At 44.0% G+C, this 20,935-nt stretch overlaps 1 long non-coding RNA gene across 1 annotated transcript in view; it reads left to right on the forward strand.

Moving 5' to 3' along the window:
- Positions 1–14,715, forward strand: part of LOC138511568 (uncharacterized) — a 46,761-nt gene extending 32,046 nt beyond the window's left edge. The window contains exon 2 of the long non-coding RNA XR_011280632.1: positions 14,167–14,715. This is a non-coding gene — a long non-coding RNA (uncharacterized lncRNA). The remainder of the gene's footprint in view (positions 1–14,166) is intronic.
- The last annotated feature ends 6,220 nt before the right edge of the window (positions 14,716–20,935 follow it).

A 20,935-nucleotide genomic window follows, 5' to 3' on the forward strand; every position in this document is an offset into this window, starting at 1 on the left:
GCACCAGAGAAGGACATTGACAGGCCCACATATAAAGAAGGTGGTCAGTGGCAGCATGACTCAATAGTGTTTGGGGGGGGAAAGAGCACAGTATGGTGAATTACAATCAGTGGTGTTGGCTCCGATAAGAAAGAATATAACTCTATCTGAGTAAGACTGGCCCATGACATCGGACCATGACCTACAGCCGTAGCTAATGGCATTCATAGAAGATAAGGAGTGGCGGAGGGTTCATAGCTTGAAGTGATGAAGATTATCCTACAGAAGGGCAAGAAGGAGGGTCAAATGAAATGTGTGGGGCTACTGGCAGAGCGGCAAGGGGAGGATGAACAAATAATGTAATACATCAATGCAGAGAAAGAGCAAGACAATGGAAATCGGTGCCTGACACAGATGGCCTGTTGGACCAGGGCCAAAGAGGGCTGCCAGGAGCAAATGGGCAATTTTGTGACTCATTGGAAGAAAAAACAGATGGAGGAGCCAAAGAACTAGCCATTCAAACAGATGGATGTGAAAGGCACACAGTGGGAAGACTGGCTGCTGTTTGTTCGCCATGGCCTAGCAGTTGGAGAGTGGTCAACGACCAGGTATTCACCAGGCAAGATGCTATATGTGAGAAATATGCCAAGCACTGACACAATGTTGCTGACACTGACTGCAGATGCACCATGGGACTGGGAGGTACCTAGAGGCTGACTATATACTGGATAGTAAAACTGAAATTTACTTGGACAGTGCACACGAACATAAGATACATGAAGTAGGTGGTGCTGGATTTTAGAGTGACAGGGATGCTTGGAGCTAGAAAGACCATGCTCAAGGGCGTGCTCGTTGTTTGGCGTGGTGCTGCATGGAGGGAATAGGCGGACACTACGATCCTGGAGCACTTCCTCCTGCCCCTGTAAGAGGAGACCGCACAAGCGCGTGCTCGTTGTTTGGCGTGGCGCTGCATGGAGGGGAGAGGCGGCCACTTGGACCCTGGAGCACCTCCTCCTGCCCCTGTGAGAGGAGATGGCACAATCCTGTGGCTGAAGCCTGTGCTGAAGGGCTGCTTGTTTGACGTTGTTCGGTGGTGGAGCAATAACTCTCTAAAAGAGGTATTTCTTTCTATCCTATATGCCTTATATACAGCCTTTGAAACTGTATCCATGTACGCAAACGCTACCTGAAGTCCGGTGGGTTTTGTGGATTTGTGTTCCTGTGAGTGTACGTTCCTACTTGTTCCTGCTGGGCACCTTTACTGAGAAATGGTTAAGCACAATGGGAAAATAGATCCATTAAGACCTCTGTGTTAACTATCTGATCACTGGGTAGTCTCTGGGTAGTGCAGGTGGGGTGAGTCAGACTACGGCAGCTCTTTGAGCTGTCTGGTGTTCCCTGCCCGCCTGAGTCACTAAGCTTGCCTTAATTTGGTCATTTGTACTATATGCTAAACTTGCACTACTGTTTATTTTGCTAATTTGCACTAACTGCTAAAATTTGTACAATTCAGTTATGTGTTCATCTGCACACACTGTTTTTTTTGTACGACCTAATGTCTTTTGGGCAATACTGCCTGTTAACCGAAGATGGTAGCAGAGTGTAAAATCAGATAATGGGTAAAAGGAAAGCTACCTATTCGATTTCTCCAGCGTAGGGTCATAAAAGATTATTTAAACTGACCAAACCCATTGATGACGTCAAACTTATAACATAGACTTAAGATCTCCTAGGAGATATTGCAGATGTAGACACTGCTTCTTCTTTTAATGCTGGGAAAGGTGCAGCAGGTAGAACTGGTGGACGAATTTTAAAATCTAATTGTAGTATCGTTTCTAATGCACCTGATCTTATATTAATATCTTTGGACCTGGTTTTACCCAGTGCTACTGGCAATTTTGCAACAGGGTGTGGCCAGAGTGCTGCTAGGTCTAAGAAAGTAGCAGATCCGTTAATCATACTGACCAGAGGGTGGGGGCAACTATGTGATCCTGATATCTGGTCCTGATGTATGCTCTGGAAGAGGTCCTATTGAGTGTCCCTTAGGTCAACACAAATAGTCAACCAGAGTAAAGAGGGGCAGGGGGTTGTGGTGAAAGCATTACCCTCCTAGTTAGTCAAAAGGAGGGTATGGAAACCCCCCATGCACCCTCTTTACTGGATGCACATGCTCAGCCGTTGAGTAAAGCTGGTATAGACCCGTTAAGGCCTGTGGAGAAATTGTCTCTGCCTAATCCCAGCGGCTCTTGTGAATGCACTATCCCCACAGGCAATAGTTTGGGAATCTTAAATGAGGAGCGTTTGGTTCAGGTAATAGATGAGGTAGAGAAAAGGTGACCAAAGGAAGGAGGAGGAAGGTGGGGAAAGAGGAGTGGGGGAAAAGCCCAGATGTACATGTAGACACACCTGAGCCAAAGCCCCGGAGCATCCCAAGCTGTAGCATTCTCTCAGGTTTAGTCTGTGGTTGTAGTGTTGGGTGACTCAGTGAGGTGATGATTGTTCTAAATACCATCTCAAAGGAATTATCAGATTTAAAAAGAGAAGTGGCTAAATTGGTTAAGGTTACTGAACCAGGGTCTGTAGAGCAGGTATCCCTGGTCCACGAAAAAATTCACGCAACTTTGACAGCGAAATCATTGAAACCACATCTAGAGACTGGCGATAAGGAGCAGTCCGGTAATGGGACCGTCCAAACTGAAGTACTGACAGCAAAGGAAGCCCAGATTCCTGTAAGAACCTCTAGTGTCTCACGCTTCAAAGGAGCGAAGAGTCTGAGTAATATTAGGCAAGCCATTGGAGATCTTAGCCCTTTATCAGTAATTCCATTGGATAATGTGTATAGGAATAGAGGTAACAGTGGACAGAGTGACAACCTCGGTGGGTGAGGGCAAACATGCGCAATTATTTCACCTGTATAGGAGTGGTATACATTCCAGAGATAGGAAGGGTGACTTAGCAAGGTGTTGTCAGCAAATATACAATGTTAGATATACATATCAATTGCTCCAGGTCAATAGAGAAGGAAAACAGAAAATCACCTACCTGGGCAGAATGGACGAAGAGAAATGTCCTATGGCCCGGTGGGTACCTGGAATGGATCTCGCTGACTCTCCCTGAAGATATTAGGAATTCCCCTGAAAAACCCCTCCGGAGTCCTGCTCAAAGGCTTGATCCCCGAGAGGTGCCCAGGGAAACCCTCACGGGGGAAAAAACCCTGTGGAGAGCTGCTTGAGAACGTTGTATCATCGGGATGTTCCAACGCGGGCTGAAACTTCACCTTCAGAGTTTGGGAGCTCCTTAGCGATTGATATTAAGTTCTAATGAGGAATACAAAGTAGATTAGAATATAATTTCCTTTGTATATCAGAGGTCAGATCCCCTTAGAAACTTTAGTTCTTATTCTTACCCCCAATTAGTAGAAAGGGAGAAATCGATGTGGAGGAAGGGCGAGATAGCCTGGAGTTCCCAGAAGTACTTAATTGCTGGGCTAAGGAAAATAGCAGAATAAAAAAGGACGGGTAGAGAGAGAGAAATAGCTAATGATCACGACCAATAGTAGAAACAACCATAAAATATAAAGCCTACCAGTTCGTAAACAAAGGTAGTCTCCTGGAGACTGCTCAAAGAAGTTCGGCAGTGGACCTGGGATGTTGCGGTAGGTATCCGTGCTAAAATGACAACGTGAAGAGGAAAAATAAAACGATAACTAGATTCCCTAGACTGCTAATGAAAGAAGAAAGAATATAAGATGTATGGAATACCTCGTGGAGGGCGAGGATCTGTATTCCTGAACCAAAGAGAAACTGAGCTGGAACCGCGCTCCAAAGGGGCGTGGTTAAAGTCCTCCAAAGTCTGACAAGTATTTTCCCGTGTTTTTGTAGCGGTCTGGAAGTCAAGAGAAAAAGGGAAAAGTAACGAGATGAGAGAGTGTCAGCTGAGGTCAGGAATAAGAAATAAGGAAACACAGAGGTAAACTAACAAACTGACTCACGAAGCGTTTGTATACTCCTAAGAGAGTAGCAACGCACTGGACTCCTGGAGGATCCTGTTGATAAGCTGCTTGGGAGGATGTGACATCAGAGCGCTGCAATGTGTTCTGGGAAAGAACATCTAGACTGCTGCGTGTGCTATAATCGCCAGACACGGCGGCCATGTTGAAGTGCCTCCCGGGAAACGGATCTGCCGAACAGAACATGACAGTATGCCCCTTCTTAGGACCGCTCCCTCCTGGTTTGTCAGGATGCAATAGATGAAACTTTTTTACTAGTTTGGGCGCATGTACAGCTGATTTAGGTTCCCAACTCCTATCCGTGGGTGTGTAGCCTTTCCAGTCAATTAGATATTGTAAGTGACCCCGGTGATACCGTGAATCACATATCTCTTTGACCTCGAATTCAGGTCCGGAAGCGGCCATAACTGGCGGAGGACGGGTAGAGGTTTTAGGGTGAAAGGAACTACGATTGTCTGGTTTTAATTGTGAAACATGAAACACCGAATGGATGCGAGCCCATGTGCTCGGTAGACGGAGTTTGAAGGAAACTGATCCTATTGTGGCGATCACCTGAAATGGTCCAAAATATCGGGGAGAAAGTTTGGACGGGACTAGATGTCGAGGGAGAAAACGTGATGACAGCCAAACCCAGTCTCCTGGTTTGATTATCGGGGCTGGGGACCGGTGACGGTCCGCAAAATGCTTTGTTCTTTCCTGGGATTGTCGAAGCGCAGTGATAGCTGTGCGATGACCCTGCCGGATTTGATCCATCAGGAGATTTACATCAGGAAATTTGGACTCAGACTTCTTCAAGGTAGGAAATGACGATGGGTTGAAACCATAGGAACAGTGGAAAGGAGAAGTACCGATTGCCGAGTGAAAAGAATTGTTATAAGCGAACTCCGCTAAAGGTAATAGATCCTTCCAATCATCCTGAGCCGCGGAGACATAGCTCCTGAGGTATCCTTCCAAGGTTTGGTTGAGTCTTTCTGTCTGGCCGTTGGATTGGGGGTGATAGCCTGAACTGAGAGCCCGTGAGATTCCAAGATGACGGCAGACAAGTTTCCAATACTGGGAGGTATATTGTGAACCTCTGTCCGAAATGATTGTCTCTGGTAAGCCATGTAAGATGAAAATATGGTTGATGAAGAGGCGAGCCATCAAGGCAGCAGACGGCACTCCGGCAAGTGGAATGAAATGTGCCAACTTAGTAAAAGTATCTATAGTAACCATTATGGCTGAGCATCCTCGTGATGGTGGTAGATCCACTATGAAATCTGTGGAAATTATTTGCCACGGTCTTGAAGGCAAGGGCAGCTTGACCAAGAGTCCTAGAGGAGCTTGTCGAGACGTTTTAGTTTGGAGATATATAGGACAGGATTTAACATATTCTTTTATGTCCTTTCTTAATGATGGCCACCAAAAGAAACGAGAAACCAATTCTTGGGTGGAGAAAAAGCCCCTATGTCCAGCTGATTTTGAACTGTGGCACATATTGAGAACTTCTTCCTGAAGTGTTCGTGTCGGAATATACGCCCTGTGCCCAAAGAAATAGCAACCGTCTTCCAAAGTTAACGCCAGTTGTGTAGACCGTGGTAGTTCTTTTTTGACAATGGGACAGGATTGTGATTTCAGACGTGAGAGGAAATCAGGCACAGTATGCAGTTCCAGAGCCATACAAGGGAAGATGGGTTCAGACCTAAAAGGGTTGTTCGGGAGCTGTTCCTTACGGGATAGAGCATCAGCCTTGAGATTCTCCTTTCCTGGGATAAATGTGAACATGATTCGAAATGGAGAAAAGAAATGAGCCCATCTGGCTTGACGACTGTTACATGTTTGGGCATATTGTAGGATCCGGAGGTTATGATGATCTGTCCGGACTTCAACTGGAAATTTGGCTCCCAATAGTAGATGGCGCCATTCTTCGAATGCTCGTTTGATAGCCAATAATTCTTTCTCCAGTACCGTATAGTTTAGCTCCGCTGGAGCAAGGGTTTTAGACAGATACGCTACAGGTCGTTCAAGATCAGAGTTATCTATTTGAAGCAAGACCGCCCCTAGAGCGTATTGAGAGGCGTCGGTTTCCACAATGAACCGACGGTTCTGATCAGGGGTTAGCAACACTGGAGCTGAGGTAAAAAGATCCTTAAGCCTCTTAAAGGCTTTATCTGTTGTTTCTGTCCAAAGAAAAGGGACCCCTTTCTTCAGAAGATTTGTCAAAGGCTGTGTAAGTCTGGAGAATTCAGGTATAAATCGCCGGTAGAAGTTCGAAAACCCCACAAAACGTTGAATGTCTTTACAGGAGGCAGGTGTAGGCCAGTCCTGAACAGCAGACACCTTCTCCGGGTCCATAGCTATTCCTTTGGCGGATAGAACATACCCCAAATAAGAAACCTGGGGCTGATGGAAAGAGCACTTTTCCAGTTTACAGTATAAATGATTCAGCTGGAGTCGCCGTAGAACCTCTTCTACATGTTTCTCATGTTCCTGTGCTGTGTTGGAGTATACTAAAATATCATCTAAATAAACAATGACATTGTGAAGGAGGAGGTCGGCGAACAGATGGTCCATAAATCGTTGGAAGATAGCAGGAGCATTAGAAAGGCCAAAAGGCATCACTCTATATTGGAAGTGGCCAAAAGGGGTTCGAAATGCCGTTTTCCATTCGTCTCCTGATTTTATTCGGATAAGGTGGTAAGCTCCTTTTAAGTCTAATTTTGAGTAGATGGTGGCCCCTTTGACAGCCTCTAAGATGTCAGGAATTAAGGGCATCGGGTACTTATCGGGAACTGTGATCTTATTCAGTCCCCGAAAGTCTATGCAAGGACGGAGTTCAGTAGTGTTTTTCTTTGCAACAAAGAACAGGGAAGCGGCTGCTGGTGAGGTTGATTCTGTGATCAATCCATTCATTAAATTGGTTCTAAGGTAGTCTCGTAAAACCTCTTTTTCGTTATTAGATAGGATGTACATCCGACCAAAAGGTAAAGGTTGATTTGGAATCAGCTCAATAGTACAATCATCTCTTCTGTGAGGAGGTAATTGATTGTATTCAGTAGCAGCAAATACCTCTCGGTATTGTTGGTATGCTTCTGGAAGACCGGCAATCTGGTTTAGAATCGTAACCCTTGGTGAATCCTGGAGAGTGGACATTGAGTCTACGAGTACCTTTTGTTGATCCTCTATGCAGTGTGCAAGACAATATTCAGACCCTAAGAAAAAAGAGCCCGCGGTCCAGTTTATGAATGGATTATGCTTTTTGAGCCAGGGTATACCCAGGATGATGGGATGATGAGCTGCTCGGATGATATCCAAGGTAAGGTTCTCCCGATGAGATGCAATGGACATCAACAGAGGGCTGGTCTGGTCTTTGATAGGTCCTGAAATCAGTGGACTTCCGTCAACGCTTTCCACTGGTATTGATTCTGCCTTTGAGGAGCGTGGGATGCCATGTGAAGCAGCCCAGTGGTCATCAATGAAGTTCCCTGCAGCTCCGCTATCGATAAGTGCTGGGATATCCCGTAAGATTCTATCTCCAAAGGAAAATGAGATCCTTAACACTACCATGTTGGTATCAGGATGGCTAGTACACATAGAAGAATGAAAAGACTGTGAGGAACCTGGCTGAAGAGTGGGATCCCGGATCGTGGTTCCTCTTACGACCGGGCGCTGGCGTTTCCCGAGCGCCTAGGTGGTGTAATCGGGCAGTCTTGTACAGTATGAGTATTGGCGCCACAATACATACACAAGCCTAAGGTCTTTCTGCGATTCCGTTCTTCTGGCGTTAAAGGCCCTCTTGCCGTTGATCCTAACTGCATAGGTTCTTCTGTAACCTGAGTCCGGGGCGAGTGGGGAAAGTTAGATGTGAATCGAAGAATCCGGCCTTTTCTCCTTTCTAACAGTCTCTCCTTCATACGGTAATCTAGCTGTAGAACTAGAGCGATGAATTCTGTTAGATCGGTGGGCCGCGGTACTCTGGACACTTCGTCCTTAAGTTCTTCCGATAACCCTCTCCTAAAGATCGTAACCTGGGCATCGTCGGACCAGGTGGTCTCACTTGCCATCTGCTTAAATTTTGTAATATAGGTTAGTATATCAAGATTTCCTTGTTTGAAATCATGGAGATGTTCTTGGGAGGCCACCCGGATTTCTTGTCGACCGAACATGGTGCGAATACTGTTACAAAAGGCAGTATGAGAGTCCAGAATGGGATTATTACTAGTAATCAAAGGGGTTGCCCAGGCTAAGGCTGGTCCTGTCATTTGTGAGACCATGTAACCCACACGGTCTCGATCGGTATGAAAAAATGCCCCCTTGAACGTAAATTGTACGGAACAAGAATCTAGGAATTCTTTGACCTTATGAGGGTTCCCATCGAACTGACCGCCTGGTAATGGTCCAGGCGGAACCTCTGAACAATGAGGTACGCGAGAGGCTAGAGCCTGTTGAGCTACCTGCTGAGCTGCCTGTTGTTGGTGCTGTCGGAGGGAATTATTCTCCTGCTTAAGTTGTTGCACCTCAGTCGTTAAAGACTGTACCGCAGCAATAAGCTGCTGGATCTGCTGCTGTTGAGGATCCATTTTAAGGGGTTTCTGAAACCGACTCTAATCACTTGGAGCTAGTCAGAGATTCTGACTACTTTCTTTTCGGGCGTTGCTAACTGTCAGCAAATATACAATGTTAGATATACATATCAATTGCTCCAGGTCAATAGAGAAGGAAAACAGAAAATCACCTACCTGGGCAGAATGGACGAAGAGAAATGTCCTATGGCCCGGTGGGTACCTGGAATGGATCTCGCTGACTCTCCCTGAAGATATTAGGAATTCCCCTGAAAAACCCCTCCGGAGTCCTGCTCAAAGGCTTGATCCCCGAGAGGTGCCCAGGGAAACCCTCACAGGGGAAAAAACCCTGTGGAGAGCTGCTTGAGAACGTTGTATCATCGGGATGTTCCAACGCGGGCTGAAACTTCACCTTCAGAGTTTGGGAGCTCCTTAGCGATTGATATTAAGTTCTAATGAGGAATACAAAGTAGATTAGAATATAATTTCCTTTGTATATCAGAGGTCAGATCCCCTTAGAAACTTTAGTTCTTATTCTTACCCCCAATTAGTAGAAAGGGAGAAATCGATGTGGAGGAAGGGCGAGATAGCCTGGAGTTCCCAGAAGTACTGAATTGCTGGGCTAAGGAAAATAGCAGAATAAAAAAGGACGGGTAGAGAGAGAGAAATAGCTAATGATCACGACCAATAGTAGAAACAACCATAAAATATAAAGCCTACCAGTTCGTAAACAAAGGTAGTCTCCTGGAGACTGCTCAAAGAAGTTCGGCAGTGGACCTGGGATGTTGCGGTAGGTATCCGTGCTAAAATGACAACGTGAAGAGGAAAAATAAAACGATAACTAGATTCCCTAGACTGCTAATGAAAGAAGAAAGAATATAAGATGTATGGAATACCTCGTGGAGGGCGAGGATCTGTATTCCTGAACCAAAGAGAAACTGAGCTGGAACCGCGCTCCAAAGGGGCGTGGTTAAAGTCGTCCAAAGTCTGACAAGTATTTTCCCGTGTTTTTGTAGCGGTCTGGAAGTCAAGAGAAAAAGGGAAAAGTAACGAGATGAGAGAGTGTCAGCCGAGGTCAGGAATAAGAAATAAGGAAACACAGAGGTAAACTAACAAACTGACTCACGAAGCGTTTGTATACTCCTAAGAGAGTAGCAACGCACTGGACTCCTGGAGGATCCTGTTGATAAGCTGCTTGGGAGGATGTGACATCAGAGCGCTGCAATGTGTTCTGGGAAAGAACATCTAGACTGCTGCGTGTGCTATAATCGCCAGACACGGCGGCCATGTTGAAGTGCCTCCCGGGAAACGGATCTGCCGAACAGAACATGACAGGTGTAGTAAAAACAATGTGTTTATGTATGATGATCCCCAATTAAAAGCAGTTTGCTTTGAGGACCAAGCGTTGCTGATAAATCTATAGACTGGTTGAGGCACGCAAGTGGCCGAAAGTCAGTAATGCAGGAAGACATTATTGTGCAAGAGGTAAAATGCCCACAGGCAAATGTGATTTTTATCTGGATAACACTGGCTAACCCAGAGGGGTTATGGCTGGTTGAGTTAAAATCCTGTCCCCCAGCAACTTCGAATATTACCCTTTGCCCCAGACCCCCAACAAATAACAATCTCATCCTTGGTGTCACCACTATCTTGAATCTGCCACAAAGAATTAGGGTTGAGAGTGTTGATGGGTTGGATGAGATTGACTGACTGGCCTGGACAAATAAAACTCCCCCTAATGTGGTACAATAGTCCCTGCAGGTACTGCAAGTGGTAGAGAACCCCCCTTTTCAAATACCTGAGGGTATTCTTGTAAAATGTGGTAGGGATGCACAAATTGATACAGGACTCAGATTGGGTCTGCTTTATCCACAGGTTTGATATTATCTGCCTCCAGGAAACATGGGCTGTGTAGAATATAGAACTAGGTGGGTTCCGCTCCTTCTGTGTAGGTGCAATAAAAGGTCCTAGAGGCAGACCTAAGGGTGGGCTGTCAATATTGATTTGCCCAGCATTAGAATTGTCAGTCAAAACTTTGACAAGTTCAGTTGATTTGCAGTGCCTGGCGGTAACCCGTCTGAATGGGAAGCACATGTACATTTTTAACAGGCCAGATCGGAGCACACCTATGGAAAGTCTCAAGATAATGTGCTGTATGATCATGGAAAGTCAGGCTATTACCAAACATCAACCTTTTATTATAGCTATGGGGGATTTTAATGTACAATATGAGCCCATAGGAGAATTGCATGCAGTGGGATGACCAGGATTTAGCTCTTGGCATTCCCAAATTGGAGTCAGTCAGACCAAGGAGATGCCTCCCAGGCACGATTGAGGCTGCCAGGTTATTGGGCGAGGCAGAGTTGTGGTCCTGCAATGAGGGGGTGCACCCAGACAAACCTGCAGTAACAACTTATGTAGGACTACAAGGCAGATCCCCTATAGATTACATCATGATCGGTGCAGCTGACAGGGACATGGTTACCAAAATGGAAGTGGTCAAGTGTACGGAGAATAACCACCTCCCATTAATCTGTACTTTTCCTGAGTGGGGAGGGAATTCTAATACAAAAGGAGGAATTGGGTGGAAGCATGATTACTGTCACAGGTAACGCAAAGCAGGTGATCAAATGGTCATCACTAGACCAGAGTAAGACCCTCCCGAACCTTTATGTAAATATTGACTCACACATAATGGGTATTTGTTTAGCAGATCCCATGTCCCTAATATGGGCGACCTATTTACAGAGATGGTGAAGAAACTGTTCTATTTCCTGAAACCTGCAAGCAAAATCAGGAAGTATAACCTGGCTAATTAAGGGTGGTTTGATGAAGACTACATGTCATCCAAGCAGGTTTTAATGAGCTATTTTAAAAATGGAATCGTCATTGATAAACCCCATCTGAGGCAGCATCAGGTGAATTATAAAGTGGTGATAGCCCTTAAGAAGTCCCAATACAATAAGTATAAATGGGATGAGCTATTGTCCTGCAGTGTGAATGGTGACCACGTTAATTTTTGGAGGCTGGTAAGTGGATTTGAAGTGAAGGCGGTGGGTCCCGTCTCCAATCATATTTCACCAGTGGAATGGTTCAACCATTTTAGCAAATTGTATAAAAAGTGACAGAACTAATTGCACAATCTCAACAGGTGACTGGGGAGAATTGCAATGAACCACCACTAATAATGTTCTCAAACACTGAAGTGGAAGAGGCCATGAATGGGTTAGCTAGTGGGAAAGCGCCAGCACCAGATGGAATCCCGATTGGCCTGTTAATAAATGAACCAGTCATTTAGGCTCCCCTTTTAACACAGGTATTTGACTTTGTCTCAAGAACTGGGGATTTCGCTCAGTCATGGCGTGAAGCAAACCTCATCCCCTTGTATAAGAAGGAGGATTAGAAGGACCCTGATAATCATAGACCAATCTCACTACTTGATACAGTGGGAAAGGTTAATGCAAAGGTGCTTTTGGCACAACTACAGCGTTGGGTCCAAGAGGGTAATCATATCAACCATTTGCAGGCTGTATTTCAGTCCAGCATTGGCACAGTGGACCAATGCCTTCGACTGTATGCAGTTCTGTCTAAATACATTTTCCTGCAAAATAACAAGATCTATGCTGTATTTGATAGCATTTCACATAGTAAATTGTGGTCAGTCCGGAAAGCTAAGGGTATTCCCGGGCCACCGCTTTCTAATATTAAAGCACTTTACAGCAATAACGGAGCCTCAGTAAGATGGGGATTGGTTAGTGAAACCACTGAAACCTTTCCGGTAGAGATGGGGGTTCGACAAGGGTGTGTGTTGCCCCCACCTCCTTTTCTGTTTGTACATACATGTGATAATTGAAGAATTGCTAGCTTCTGGTCTCGATCCCCCCGCCCCAAACTTGGGTCTGATAAATTTCCTGCACTTTTCTATGCAGATGATGCAGTGTTGCTATCAACTACCCCAATGGGTTTTAGACGTAACTTGAACACATTTATTAAGATGTGTAGTGAACTTTTCATGGAACTCAATAGAGCGATAAGAAAGGTAATGGTGTTTAGCCGCAAACATTGTTAGAAAATAAATGTAAGGATTTTAATTGATGAGCAAGTATTGTTTTTATGATTTTTTAGGGGTTAGGTTCACTGAATATCTATCCTGGTCTGCTCATTGCACTAAGGCTGTGACCACCTTGGAAAAGTATAGTAGTGGAATACAATGTTTTTTTAGTACACATGGGAGAGGAGTAATTTCCCCTGCCCTGAAACTGTATAAAATCCAGGGCTGGGCAGCAACTTTATATTGAGCTGAGTTGTGGGGTCATTACCCGTGCAATCAAATTAAGGTGGCCGACAACCAGTTGCTGATGTACTAACTCATGCAATCGAAGGGAGCCCCGATGGAATGTTTGTGCTGGGAATGTAACCTTATGCCCCTGTGTGAAGTAGCAGCTAGTAAGCCACTGCTATTTAGGACCGGATTGTGGTGCAAGCCTGAACTTGCAAAATACAGGGAAACGCTTATAAATGTACAAATGTATCTGGATGGAGTTCACTGCCATGGCTCAAACACGTACGCACTGGGCTGGTGAACCTTGAATTGCCAAACTCTTGGGCCTGTTTAGAGGGGTTACCAGCTGGCTCAAAGAATGTAATTAAAACAAAAGGCTGTGAATCTATAACAAAGAATATGAAAGGACGTGCGCCATTCTAAAAATTGGAGCACCTTATTCATTGATAAAACAGTCTGCTTTGAGCCCTATTTGGATTGTGCGACCCCAGGAGATGTGTGTGCAATGTTATTTTCAACTATGTACAAATACTCTTAAGGTGGCTGCATTCACTGCAAAATGGACGAGTCTCCCAGACCTGCAATGTAAAGTCTGTGGCAATCCAGCGGAAATGACACAACATAGTTTACATATCTGTTCAGGATACCAGGGTTTTAGGAGGCATTATTTGATTCCCCTCTTCAGATTAAAGAGTATTTTGCTGATGGGAGAGGCCATGGTATATTGTAAAAGTTCAACACATGTGAACAAGGTTTATTATGTTGTAAAATTCTTTCATAGGTCCTGACTAAGAAGAGCAACACTGATATTGTAAGAATGGGCTGTTAAATTTATTATGGCCTGTTTTTATGAACCCTTTGATATTAATATATCTTTTATTCCTGTTTTATCCATGCGTTGGTTTGTAAAGATGATTGGTATTTCTTAAAAATTAATTGTATTTTATGGTGTAATATTATATATGTATAGCTGTTTTCATGGTATTTACTGCCAAATAAAGCTTATTCAAACACAGAAAAGGGGGGCGGGGGAGGCATGTAGTTATGACTGTTTCGGTTGTTTTAGATGCCCCCTGGATAACGGCTGATGATGATAGTGGGGAGTGTTTTTATGCAGTGCATGAATGGTTTTATATGAGTTAGGACACATCAGTTGTCTTGTTTAGATCATTTGTATTGTTTTGCTTCCTTTATGAGTAAGTATATATGAGAATAGTTGAATTGCTGTGTGCTTTATTTTGAAGTAGTGCAAGGCTTTGGACAGTGATCATAGTGGTTCATAGATGAAATGAGAAGAGAAATAAATCGGGCATGTAACCAACTCTGATACTGCGTTTTCTTTTTGTTTATTTCAGGCACATTGAATGCAATGAGACTGGCCTACTGACTGGCATACAGCTGAAACACCCATGCCAAGTGAGGTCGCAGAGTGAGCTTTGGAATGCATGATGTCCCAGGCCAGTTCAAGCCCCTCCTGAGAAGTATACAGCTGACAACACTGCTGGCTCCAATCCCTTGCAGAAATGACAGTGAAAGACTTTTGCAACTTCAGGCTATACTCCGAAATGGACCCGACGTGCATTATACGTGCTGCTTTATGGGTGGAGAATGGTTTCAGCCACTACGCTTGTGTATAAGCATGAGTCAGGCCTTGGGGGAGGAAGTAGTAAGCAACCCTTCCATGCACTGGTGAGTTTTGCATTACAGCCCATTTCTCTGGGAGAGCAGGGCAAGCCTGTAACATCGTACCCGTAGGGTTTTGGTAACTAAGATTACAGTAAGTCAGTTATGACAAATGTTGAATATATAAACCATTCTTTTTTATTTAATGGGAAAGAGCACCAAGAATGCCATGTTTGCCCCTGCTTTATTGTGATGATGATAAAGCTGGGTTTTGTCTTGCATTTTGTCTATTTCCGTTACTGAGTCCAGTTGAACTGGCTCCAGAACCTCTGTGTAATTTGGGACTTTCAGGGACATCTTACTAGGGTCAGAGTGGTGATAAAGGACCACTATCAATATTACCACTTCGACTTAAAATTCACCCTCAGATTATTCATGTAGGTAATGTTAGTATTGTCAGCTAATTTATGATAAAAGAATGTTAATTTCTACCCTTCCCTAGACAACTGGCTAATAAGGGTTCAGGGAACCTGCAACGCTATTTTCAATCTGGGATCTTCTGTGGACATTCCCAAGTCAAACCTGAATCCATCGCAGAGAATCCACTTTATTGAAGCAGTGTAGGATGCCACTTTAAACAAGTCTTTTCCTCCACAAGGCAGAGTCTTGGCGATTCAAAAGATGTCATTTCTTTCACAGTCAGGAATGTCGATATGCGGGTTTCAGAGACTTTTGATCTTGATGGTGTCGTACAAATACCAAGACTGAGAATGAGGATTTTACAGTGGCACCTATCCAGCCGCTAGAATCTGTTGTTGGATCCCAAATACAAGGTGATTACTGTTACCAGTTCGGTCAGGCGCAGTGATTTAGTAGAGGCAATCGGAAAACCATCTGTTTGAGTCCTCCTTCCAGAAAATTCAGCCTCAGATTGCGGAGATCACTGATTACAATTGGTCAGCTCATGGTCTTCCTCTCAGAACTCCTGGTATTTGGTCAGATCAGGAGGTAAAGTATCACATAAACGTCTTGGAACTCGGGGCTATTTTGCATCCTCCAATATAATTCCTTCCGTTCAGGGAAAGGTTGGTAACATTTTTACAGACCATACTTTTGTTTTACAGACCCTACTACAGCGGTGTTTTATATAAACAAGCACGTTTCTTGTTTTATATAACTAGGACCTGCACTCCCCCCTCTGCCTTCTAGTTGAACAAACGTGTTATTGGGCCCCCCAGATGCATCTTTTCTGATTTGCGTCCCATGTGGAAAGGGAAAAGGAATGTTAGCCTAAGCAAAAGTCTATTTTGCCCCTATTCCTGAAAATTGTCAGGCTGTCACTTGTGCTGCTCCTCCTGAATTTGTTTAAAATCTTGCTTAAAGCATTATTCTTAGATGTATCTCCTGACGTTCCACACATTTTAAGGTTTTCTTAGTGATGGCTATCTTTTGGCATTCAGCTTTGCCTGACCCGCCTGCAGAAACAGGCTGCTCCAACCAGTTGGGAAGGAGTGGGAGCCATAACTTGGAGAACCTGGATCTCCACAGAAGTAAATCTTGATCTCCTACAATGCACTGTTCTACTTCATTTAAATGGGCACTGATCACTCCAAACCCCACAATGCACAGGTATTTTTTTAAAGCATATATTGTCCTCAATACTGCTCTGCTGGATACCTTGGTACGGCAATGTGCACTTTGAAATGTCCTTAGATAGTGATGCTGATTACTGTGCAGCAACAACCCACAATTCCTTCAATGCACTGTTATGGTCCATTGGAAGGCTGAATCCACAGATTTGCTTTGTAAAGAATATGGTGCATGTAATAATATCGCGGGTTGGGATAGGTCTGTCCTCCATACTGAGTTGGCAGGCCTGCACTGTGGCAAGTGAGCAATCATTAATGAGATTTGCCACACTTCCTTTATGTCTACAGTTTTCTTCCACTTGCACCATTTAACGTTGTCACAGCTGCTCAGATGTATGAGGTATTTGCACTCAATGTAAAGGAGGCCGACCACACAACACTGCTTAGGCACACGCGCTGCTACTCTACTCAAATATCCACATTCTCCCCAAACTTTGTGAGGAAAATTGGGGATCATTAAGGAGGGATGTTGGCGCAATAAGTGCGGAGAGAGGAAGAGAAAACGCACACCAACTCTCGAAATGAACATCCGCGACATTTGAAGGAACAGTCAAGGAGATTGGGAGGGAGTTTCAGGGGAAGCTTGAGGAACCTGACAGAACATCGGCTCCATTTGAAGGCAACTAGCAACATTTGTTATGTGTAATGTCCGGTCTTCCCTAATGAGGCCGTTTTATGTCTGTAACATGTAATTCTGTATGGGGGTCCCTCTATACCGTTAGGCAGACTACCTCCATGGTCAGGTTGTACTGTTCGAGGGATAATCTCCTCCATAGTAAGGCGGGGGGGGGGGGGTTCTGTGCTATGCAGTTCTGTTAGGGCATCTGCCCTATGGGTGAATCCGGTAGTAACCCCTGAACTGAGAGGGCCTAAGCACATTCCAGGAAATGGAGCCCCATACGAGTTGCACACTGGTATTTATGATGGCTAGACCTTGCGTTGTACCTGTGTGTAGACGGATCTATGAGATCACCTTGAAATGAAAATACAGAGGACAGAAATGCATTTCATAACGTATAAATGTGGTGGAGATCCCCCACGCAGCCGCGCCCCATACCCCTCCACCTTTATTACTACCTTCACCCACATAAATATGCCGTGAAATGCTGCATTTTAAATTTGGCATTTTTGTCCTCGGAATTTTCTTCTTCAGTATTTTGCTACGAGACCTGTGAAGACTAAATTTAGATGGGCATCTTTGCCTGCACCAGGGCAGACTGGGCTGCAGCAATCAAATGATAGACCCTCAACATACATGGCGGCATCTGGAGCATTAGATGGCAGTACTTGTTAATGTGACGCTCTCCCTTGGCTTTTAATTGTTGGATCAGGACATGTGAGGCCACAAGTAGCATCATTTAAAGCCATTCCTATACACTCTAATGCTGGTTTAGATATTACGTATTGCTGTGGTTTTATACAGTGCTGTTTTCCCCACATAAGTAGAATGTGGCACAAAGGGGACAATGATTTGCCCAGATCACACCATTGAAGCCCGTTTCATGGTTCCAAATTCTACATCTTAATTAATTTCAGGCAAACGTAAATTGAAACAGCTAGATCCAAACATAATACTAGTCCTCTCACCCAAATACAGTAATTTGCATTGGGTCCTGTTTGGTGCTACACCTGTACCCCCGGACCCACCCAATCTCCCATTTGAGCACGTTCAGCAGGAGCAGCCAGCTCCCCATTCCAGCTATCATAGTTATGGCTCATAACGCTCATGCCCCCGCCCCCTGTACCCTCTTGAACTGTCACATCCTCCAAGTGATTCTGTGAAACTGAAGATTGGACTCTCAGATGTTTCTATTTTAATCATATAAATTTTATTTTAATGCCAGATGCATTTTTAAGTCTGGCAGACATTATTTTGTTTTGAAATTAATCTTATTTTCATATACTGTGTTGAACTGCATCAGCTTTTACTAATTCCCATGAATCCAGATGGAACAGCTGCTCCGGCTATGACAGTGATATGACAGTGAGCTGATAGAGTACTAGGTTGTTCTTGTGTGAGCTATGTTTGCAATTTAGAGCCTTGATTAACATCTTTGTCTATCTTTGGGGAGGTTCTTTCCTAAGTTATTTCATAAGAAACAACACTTTTATAGTAAAAACTCACCATACATGATGTCATACTACGTGGCAAAAAAGAAAAACATACGGGGTGCTGTGATACACTCAAGAGGAACATCTAAGTATACTTTATATATAGGGATGGGTAGTGATTGGGTCTCTGCGGTCAGGTGGACAGCTTATGCCCACCCCTAGTGCAAGTCATCTGCATCAGTTATTAGATACACAATATATAATTGTCTCTCAAAATATAAGGCTCTTCGTTATATTATCCTCTATAATTGGTTGGCACACTTGTACCCTTCTGGAACATTCGGCTCACTAGCAGCACGTAAACTAGTACCCCAGGTGTCAGTGGGTGGACTTTAACCATGTCTCCTCAACCAATTAACCCAACATCTCTCATCGTTCATGCCTTCTGCCATTCAGATTGTCTTTGAACTTGGCCTTGCAAAGTATCCTTGCTCCTGGGAATAAAAGGGAGTGTGAGCACACGCTATCTCAAGTCTGGAGCAGCATGCCCACCTTCTATTTCTATCCATCGCCCACGTGACAGGAGACCGTATTTCGGCCTGTTTTCCAGCATGTAATTGTCTTTAATGAACAAACTTGGCACTCGTAGTGTTCTTTCTTTGTACCTTAACACAAGATGGTTCAGCGTCTCACAGTTACTGTTCTTCAAGGCTAGATAACCAGTTCTTGACCGCTTCATCCTTTGACACTAGGCCTGACAGCTCTTAGCTTCATGTTGCTGTGACACAGCTTTGCGATCCCTCTTTCTCTGTGGGTCTGAGCTTACTTAATATGTGACACCGATGTCCAGCTTCTATATAATGGTGGCACCACCTGCAGTCTATTCACTATGTATAGCTAGCCTTTAAGATTACTTAATCTACTTGTGTTGCTGTGTCTGTACAGTTATTCAACGGCTTACATTTTCTGCAGTGCTCTTCACATGTGCAATCTTCATTCCACATATGAAAGTTTACTTCATTCTTTATTTCATCATCAGATTCCATAAAGTCTATACATCCTCTTCTTTAGCCACTCTTACCAGTGTGTCACTCTTGCTTCTTGTGACGTCACCAACTTCTCTTTCTCTCATCTTCATATTCCTTCAGGGATTTCCTCCAAGAGATTGGCATCTCTGTGGGTATACATCACATCAGGTTTTCTCAATGGATACCTTTTCTCGAAGGTTCTTTGTGGAATTGACACAATCAATGGTGTGTATGGCGCGATTTGTGGTTTCCTGCATATAGGAATTATGGGGCGGGACTTCCTGAAGAGGCCTTCAGCTGCTCCTCTACAGCAGCTTACAATTTGACCATATCAAATATCCTGGTGGCTCCTTACAAAAGTAAACGTATTAACAATAAACCTCTTGGCAACAAATGGTTCTACCTTGCCTTTGCTCTCAAAAATTAAAATGAGAAACTTTGAGGCCCTAATACAATGAACTGCAAAGATCTTAAAATCTTCATGCTACCCTATAAATCTGTGATTTTTTAAGCTAAAAGAGAATACGATGCCCAACAAATTGACACTGCCCGACATCACTTTAAAGGGTTGCTTAGGAATTTGGACAGTTAAAAAAAAAATGTTTTGCTCATGTCTCCCTCCTGCCAAGCCCCTTATTGGTGTAATGATCTGCAATCATACTTTCACAATAATCTATCTAAGATCCAAAACTGCATTATTACTCTTGTTTATTCAGCCTGTTCTCGGGGCCTAAAATCTGTATTCTTCACTAACTAACTTGAATCCTTCCCATAAGCAAGACCAGTCTGAGTCACAACCTGTTTGTGAGGCAAAAGCAATCTTGACTACTCTTAGACCGTTACGTTGTCCACACTGAAACCCCTGACGTACCTCAACACCTATGCCACTAGCATACAGCGACTACCAAAGAATAGAAAATTCGGTATCGCTGGGCACACATCGAATCTTCAAAAATAGCACTCTATCATAAACCACCAACAGTGCCCACCCACTTGCCTGACCTTTGGGCTGCTTAGTGGGGCCTAGCCAGCCACCTAAGTCCTAAGCCTGCGAAAATGCACACAAGCATCTCTTAATCTAAACTCTTAGAACCTCCACCACATTGACTGCGGTCACCAAGGGCATTCCAACCACAAAGCGCATTGAGGCCATACAAATGGGGAAAGAGTGCTATATAAATAACCCAATACAATAAAGTGACCCTTGTCCTGCTAAATTCCTCAAACATTGCAAAGATTTACTATAGCTGTGGATTTGTAAGATTAATACCTCTTTCAGAGACTGTACCATGCCAGAAATTCTTAAGCAATCCTGGGTCAGGCCTTTTATTAAAAACAAAAAATACTTTTCTGGACTGTGCTAGCGATCACCCCTTCACCAGCCTTCTTGGTTATGTTTCAGACCGTGCTGATACCCTTGATCATGATAAACCTATTCAATGTATTAAATATATTCAAAAAAGCCATCTGAGGACACCGTAAACTGGGTCAGTTCCTTCCTCAGCAATAGAACTTTACCAATAAAGATCTAGGAATAAGGCCCCTTGCCTGAATCAGTACATTATGGGTTACCTCAAGGCTCATGACTCTCGCCTGTTCTATTTAACATTTATACGAAGTTGATATGTGATCAACTAAAAGATAAAGGCATAGCTTCCCAAAACTGTGGATGATACGCACATTTGTTTCACCTAGACAGTGATTACAATGCCACTTTAGCACACTCAAGCCATCTTTAAATGCACTGAACCTTGCATGGCTGATAATTGGCT

Source organism: Ambystoma mexicanum, chromosome 6p, assembly GCF_040938575.1.
Source record: "Ambystoma mexicanum isolate Mex_15411 chromosome 6p, UKY_AmexF1_1, whole genome shotgun sequence".
NCBI lineage: Eukaryota > Metazoa > Chordata > Amphibia > Caudata > Ambystomatidae > Ambystoma > Ambystoma mexicanum.